This window comes from Cryptomeria japonica, chromosome 11 (assembly GCF_030272615.1).
Source record: "Cryptomeria japonica chromosome 11, Sugi_1.0, whole genome shotgun sequence".
Taxonomy (NCBI): domain Eukaryota; kingdom Viridiplantae; phylum Streptophyta; class Pinopsida; order Cupressales; family Cupressaceae; genus Cryptomeria; species Cryptomeria japonica.
Window position 1 is genome coordinate 436,954,470 of NC_081415.1, and position 8,173 is coordinate 436,962,642.

An 8,173-nucleotide genomic window follows, 5' to 3' on the forward strand; every position below is an offset into this window, starting at 1 on the left:
CCCTACTTTCACAATTTGATAATTATGATCGAAAATGCCCACTCCAATACCTGCCCTACCCAAATTCCCCCTAGAAGTGCCATCATAATTTAATTTAAACTTAGTGTGTGGGGGAGGGCCCCATTTGGCATTTTTCCTTTTAATGATTCAGGCAAAATGAGTAGCAACCAAACCATGAGAAGGAGGGGATCTGAGAGCCTGCCAATATCTGGTAATCCAGCTATCCCAATGAGAGAAAGAAGTAAGGCAATCTTTTTTTTTATCTCTATATACGTAATTCTACACATATTCTTATTCAATTTATTACAAGAAACCTTACATACATTCTCACAAAATGTATTTCTATTTATTAAAGGACACATTCCAATAAATTCCCCCCCTCTCTCTCTATCTCTACACACACACATAATTCTACACATATTCTTATTTAATTTGTTGCAAGTAACCTTAAATACATTCTCACATATTAATCTCTATTTTATCAAAATACACATGCACATATTGGTAATTCAAGGTGTCTCTATTGTTGGTATTGAAAATAAGCCACACCTAGACCAACGATGGACTGGTCCAAGAGGGGCAGTAGCTCAATGGTAGAGCACTCCAACAGCATATGGAAGGTCCTTGGTTCGAGTCCTAGTTGGTCCATGTCTCAACATGGTATCAGAGCCAGGTCCAGGCTAGAAGCCCCAAGCACACGAGAGGTGTGGCTTAAGGGGGGGCGTTGGTGTTGGAAATAAGGCACACCCAGACCGACGATGGACTGGTCCAAGAGGGGCCAGTAGCTCAGTGGTAGAGCACTCCAGTAGCATATGGAAGGTCATAGGTTCGAATCCTAGCTGGTCAATGTCTCAACATCTACAACCTAGCCTAACCTAAGCCTCTCTTAGGGAAAGTCTAATCCTCTCAAGGATGACAACAACCACCTACAAGACACCACTATCAAATAAATCCAAATATAGAGAATCAACCTCAAAACTGATATAGAAAGAACTCAAAACCCTTAACCAACTACACTCCCTATTCCGATCATACTTATTCGTATATTTAATCTAAAATAAATTTTTATTTATTAGATTACCTTATATAATAAGTTATAAGTTGCAATACAAATTGGGACCCCTAGTATAAATGATGTGGGAGACGTGGCGTGGGGATTGCTTTTAAGTCTTCAGCCTTCTTTAAAGTAACTCCAAACTCGTCACTCATGTCCATCTGCTCACAGCTCATCCCATCCTGAAGTTCCCACTCAAATGAATGAAGGAAAGAAGCCAAAACCAGAACCATACGGCTTGCCAATGGAAGCCCCGAAAAAATTCTTCTTCCGGCACCAAATGGAATTAGATCAAAGTTATGTCCCTCGTACCCTATCTTGCTATTCTCACCCTCTAAAACCTCTCGGGGATAAATTCCAAAGGATTCTTCCAAGTTGAAGGGTCCCTCCCCATAGGCCAAATGTTCACCATCACCTGGGTGTCCTTGGGCATCACAAATCCCCCAATCTCGCAGTTTCTTGTGGCTTTGTGGGGAAGCAGAAAAGCACCTATCAAGCGCAATCAAAATGCCTCTTTCACGGCTGCATGGAGATACGGTAGACGATCCAAGTCAGATTGTAGCACTTTCTGGTTGGAACCAACAACTTCATCGAGTTCTTGACAGGCTCAGTTTAATTTCCGAGGATTGTGAATGAATTCTGGCATGACCCATTCTATTTCTGTAGTGGTCGTCTCAAGGTTCCAACAACTTCATCGAGTTCTTGACAGGCTCAGTTTAATTTCCGAGGATTGTGAATGAATTCTGGCATGACCCATTCTATTTCTGTAGTGGTCGTCTCAGTACCTATAGGAAACAATTCCTAAAACTAGAGAGCCGATTAGAGGTCTCGAAAATAGCAAAGATTTTTACAATCTATGTTTAAATCATACAAAGTGTGAAGTTGATATTTTTATCAAACGTTTTAGATCACACTCGATGATGATCAGAATGGAAAAGAACTTTTAAAAGTACTCACAGCTATTAATGCTCGAACACCAACGAGAGTGAAATCGTCACTTATGGAATCCAACAGAACATCGAGAAAATCCTTCTCCGAGTCTCTACGTTGAACGCTTTGGCTGGTGGCTGTGAGCCTTTTCTGTATGAACGTATTGACAAAGTCATACAATGCCTTGATATGTCTGGCCATCTCCCGGTTCAGTCTCTGGGGGTCGAGGAACCGAAGAAAAGGGGAAAAGTCCACCAAATTGGGCTTTCCGGTGAACTTCATCATTTCGCAGATGGCATCTTTGAACCCCGCAGAATCCGGATCGTGAGGATCAAAGAAAATTGTGTTGAAGATCATGTTGCCTAACAAATTCAAAGTAGTGCAAAAAACCGTATGCGCGATGTTCACAACCTTTCCCTTGTCCTCGAATATGAGTCGAATTGTGCCAAATACCTGATCTCTTCTGAGATGTTGCAGGGCTTCCAGTCTTTTGGGGCTGAAGAGATCAACAGTTGCAATGCGACGGAGATGACACCAGTAAGGACCGTAATCACCAAAAGCTAGTGAGGACTTGTGATGGGAAAGAGACCTGACTGCTTCGATCACCGGCCGCCCAGCAAGGATGTGATCATGTTTTTTGAGATCTCCTTGGCCATGGTAGGAGAGGAGACCACCATTGTTGTTCTCATGCTCAGACGGACAATCATCAGTGGACCATATTGCAGGGAGAGGGCATAGAGAGACTGATGAGGCCTTTTCCCCAGCTGAAAGAGGTTTCCCACAATAGGTGAACCACTAGGCCCAGGGGGCAGAATGTTATGGAAGTGAAGCCCAACCGACAGCCTCATGGTTGAACTGTTGACCTTCCAATGTTGAGGGTTATTTTGTTATATAAAATCTCATTCATAGCTACTCATGTATGATGTAATTGTACAGACTTTGGCAATAAAATTCCCCTGCTCTGCTCTTAATGTGGATGTAGGCATTTAAGCCCAACCACTATAAACAATTGTGTCAATCTTTATCTGTTGTATGTGTGTTTTCTGTTTTAATTCTTTTTATCTGTATTTGTCTATAATTTTCTGATTCGTTTCACTTCACACAGACAAAGCCTCATCCTCCGCTCTCTTCACCATATAAAGAAGAAGAATAAAAGTGAACCAACAGCAATAAGCACATAATACCAAGAAAAGGGAGGACTAGGAATCTCCATCTTACCTATAAACAAGGAGATCCTTTGTTTTCTTTGGTTTTCATGGTAAAGTGACCGGGTATTATAAATAATAAAGCTGAACAAATTTCCATAGACGTACGTACTTTTTTGTGGAAAGTTATGAAATCCATTGAAAGCCATGTCGAAGCTTTTACATTAAGCCATTCATAACCAATCTAGAAGGACTGGCAAGACTCACCAGCCCCAACGATCGAAGGTACCGCGTGACCATTAACTGCATGTGGCTATAGGGCCGATAGAATGTACTGTCCTTATAGTAAAGCTGAGCAAATTTTCACATACGTACGTACTTTTTTGTGGAAAGTTGTGAAATCCTTTGAAAGCCATGCTGAAGCTTTTACATTAAGGGATTCATAAACCATCTAGAAGGACTGGCGTGACCATAAAACTCCACCTTATCCTGTCCTGTGACATTTAAACATTGGCGATGAATTTACTTAAATTTGCAGTTATTGATCCAGGGATTTATAAATGTACTATAGGACCTGTGAATTCTATCGGGTCCCTAGACGACGTCTCATTCAATATCTATGTATCATATGATGGCCTTCTTGTAAATTCATTATGTGGTGCAGAGGAAGGAATGAATTGATGAATGGGGGTTTTGGCGATGGGGGCAATAGTATATTTTATAAGCCCAACCCATAGTGTATTTATAAGACCAATACTTATAGATACACTATGGGGATCATGCATTCTATTGGTTTCATAAATGGCACCATGAATGAGTATGAGTTTTGATGACGTTCAAGAGATCATTAGTCTATGGGATCAAGAAGGAGTTCAATTCCAGGGTCAAGGGAGTGGGTCTGATTTCCACACACATATCATGCAAATGTTTGAAGTCTTGTAGGTATCTTGATTTTCTAATTGCTAAATCTATAACTCTCTTTTGTTTTTTTCTTGTTTTTTCTTGTTTACATAGGGGAAGAGCACCACTTCGTACCTATGTTTCAATATTGTTCATTCTTTCCTCACCCAACCTCTCAATTGCTAATTTTAAAGAAATAAAAATAATAATAACTAAAAGCCCATGAATAAATTTCACATGTACTAATAGCCACCCACTTTACCCCTAGTAGTTAGCATTTTAGGACTGTAATTGGCCCAATTGTGCACCCTTATTGGTACCCATAGCAAACAAATACTGGGGCATTTATGCATAAGTATTGACAATTTTAAGTGCACAATTATTGGTCCATCTTTAAGTATGTTTCAAGCAACACTTTGAAATGACCACTTTTTGACTTTTGTGCGCACAATGGATCCCATAGTGTGCCCCATTACTACCTAGAAGGCAAAATAATAGCTATAAGAAGTTAAATCGCATACAAAGACAACGAAAAAGAAATCGTTGAAATCTGACGTATCATTTAGAATATGTGGGTATGAGAAGTTAGCTATAAGGCCCACTAGTATGCTTCCCCTACACATGGCTAGGAGACTCTTAATATGTGTTCATTTTTTAGTTATATAATGTTTTTGTTTTATATACGAAGTGGGAAGAGCTTAAGAGGAAAGAGGGTATTGAAAATAATTTTTTAAGCAAAACAGAACATTCTTGTATAAGGTGCTCTTCAATTATGTTTTGTGAAGTATTATTTTATAAAGTGCTTTACTTTGTATTTTTTGATGTTTTAAATGAGTCATTTTAGAGGTAGACTATGATTTGTGATATTTGGAGTCCAATTTTGTTGAAGGTGTTCCTTCTATGTGAGGGAATAATTTGACTTTCCCAAATAAATAATTTAAACTATTTGGGAAGGTTGAAAGATGATGGAATTAATCTTGATTTTTTTTAGATCAATGGTAGCACCATCCTCACCGTTGACCCATTTGTCATGAAACACTTTCCTTTTGTTAAAGATGTTTTCTTCTACATGATGACTATTGCCATAATTTTAATATTTACCTTATCAGTGTCCTTTTCATCTAGCAGATCATTGAGCATGTGCTCTTTCATTTCTTATTTGTTCCTTTTCTTTTTTATGGATCACATGGAGTAAATCAATAATCATGACAAATTTGTGGTTGAGATGAGTCCAACAAAGGGATTGAATTTATGAAAATTGAATAATTGACATCTTGAAACACAAACTCAGAGATGATCATGCATAGTTTGCTAACATTTTGGTTAATTTTTATTTTTTTAAAGAGCAAAAGACATTTACAAGTAAATTATGAAGATTGAAATAATGGCTAGTTGTCAAATTTTGTAATTTAATTCCTTTACAAATGAAGGTTTAACTCCACCATTAGGGTTGATCAATCTTGATTGCAATTGAGAGAGATTTGACTCTTTGAGGTCGACTTAGTTGTAAATATTGTAAGTAGAGATGACGGATTCATAAAATATGTTATCTCCTAGTAAGTAGGTTCAAGATAAAATGGATTGACTCTTCTTACCATTTTGAAAGTGTGGCCTTTAAAATGTGGCACTCGACACACATATGCAACTCTTTTGTTCTTATAGTTCTTATACATGTAATATACAATGCATTACTTTTGAGAATTACAAGACAAAGAAAAATAAAATGGGGTATCTGTAGTAATGATGCACATTCTCTTCAAAAGAACAAGTTGGATATAATTCATGACCATTGCTTGTTTAATATTTACTTTGATATCATAGATTTGTAATTTGTTCAACTCATGCATATAGTTGGAGTCCCTACCTAATGCTAGAACAAGAAGAAATTGACTTGCTTTTACAAATAAAACCGTAGCTTAAATTCTGAAATAAAAGTGATTGCTTGTATGTCTTGAATATTATATCCGCAACATGCTTGTTTGGATAGAGATACTTTCCTAGATAGAGATATCATATGATTTTACTTTTGATTTGCTTAAAACCTATTATTAGTTTTTAATTTGAAACACCCATGCCAACAATTTTTACATCCAACTTTACATACATTTTTTTCAAAGAGAAAATACCAAACACTAGATAAAACTTGGCATACAATCTCTTTCTGCTTTTTTCCATCTGTGCATCAATATAACTTTTAGTCATAAATTATCTTCTTCTTTCCTTGGCAATCTGTCGATTGCCCTCCTCTCATATATATTCAGTACAAAAAATAGTAAAAAAATTATCAACTAAAAAATTGTGCCTTCGAATCCAAATTAAAGCTTAAGGACATGCAAACCATGAATATCTAACGAAAGCAACTCCAATCCACACAATATAAAATTTATCTATTTATTTATTTCTCTAGTCTAAAAGTTTCAATGGGTCAAAATCATGCACAATAGCTACATCCCAAAAGTTTCTCCATTCAATTACCCCAATTTTACATGTTCGAAAGTTTTGAGTTTAATAAAGTTTCCAAATTAAAAAAAAAAAGTGGTGAAATAAATGTTACAATTATAGTTAAATTCTTTAATTAGTTATCCAATTGATGCAAAGAATCAAAACTTTTGAAAAAAAGGCTATAATACAAGTTTAATTTTTATTTTAAATAATTTCTTCTTACCATTTTTATTTGGTCTTATTGGTTAGAGTAAGTGAAAAATTCATTTTTTCTTAATAAAACCCAAATTTCTACTCTATAAATTATTTGAATGAAATATGCTATAATTACATTATTACATTAGATAAGTGACTATTTTATATTTATAAAACACATATATTATTTAATTACTGCAGTGACATGTCAATTATAATATTGTTCGCATGTGGCTAAATTATCCACCATTGATCTACTATTAAATTGGACGCCACTCTCTCTTTATCTACGTTGACTATTAACTTGAAATCCTTCAAATGAGTAAGCTTAACTTTAGGGATTGCCATTGGTGAGTTGCACCTAAACTCTCTCCTTCTCCAATGTATTTAGTAATCCTTTGCTTTACCTATTTTAAATTGAGGTTTGGTTAAAAAATTAAGAATCGCTCTTTACCATTTCATTTTGTCTAGTTTCAATAAATGTTTGCTAAGGCACGATTCCTAAGGTGGGCTTATGATACCAACACCTTGGAAAGTTAGTTTAGTAATAAGGTTTTTAAGACTTTTGTCATTTTAAATTTATTTCTATTATTGAAGAATTCAGTGATATTATCTTATTAAAATGAATTTAATAAAATGTTTAAATTTATAAATTACAATAGTTGAGATGATAATCTTAATTATTTTATTTTATTATTATATATTATAATAATTTAGTATTCAAATAATATATTATATTCAAGTGTTGGCAATTGAATTTGAGTCTTTATTTTGTATTGCTTCAAATTTACTTTTTAATTTAATTGTTTTTGTTTTAGTCTTGGATCAAGATGACTAAGGAAAAAATAAATCTAGTTTAAGGTTGTAGAATAATGATGACTCTCATATTTCAAAATTAAATTAAATTTTAGGCATGAGCCCACTTGACTAAAACTAGTCATTGCATGTAAACACAAGCATCAAATATTAAGTTTGAATAATATGATGTCATATTAAAGAAGAAAGTTGTTGACCATTTTATAGAATCAAAGTGGAAGCATTATCCTTCATTCATAGAGAGCATCCACATCTCTAGAGCACTAGGTCAAAATCAAAGTGGAAGCATTATCCTTCAATTTTATTCAAAACATCATTGAATTTGTCCACAAGGCTTGACCACCATCAACACAAGAAATGGACTCCCACTCTTGATAATAAAGACATGACCATGTTTTTCAATTCTATCCAATATAGGTATGCAAAAGAAAAGATGTTTTAGAAGACCAAAAGTTCAAAGTTGAAGACCACATATAAGGTTCAATGCTATCTTTTTCAAATGAAGGTCACACATGTACTTCTAAACCCTATCAAAGAAAATATTAGTTTCCATTACATCAAAGCCTCATTGTTACAATTTTGATAATTAAAATACAAGGTCAATCAAATGTGTATAATATGACAAATGTTATGTACCCAGAATATGCTATTCTAATATATATTTGTAGGTGAAGATGTTGACATATGACAC

At 35.2% G+C, this 8,173-nt stretch overlaps 1 pseudogene; it reads right to left on the reverse strand.

The window, feature by feature from the left end:
- Positions 1 to 1,122: 1,122 nt before the first annotated feature.
- Positions 1,123 to 3,197, reverse strand: LOC131859883 (7-ethoxycoumarin O-deethylase-like; annotated as a pseudogene).
- Positions 3,198 to 8,173: the final 4,976 nt, after the last annotated feature.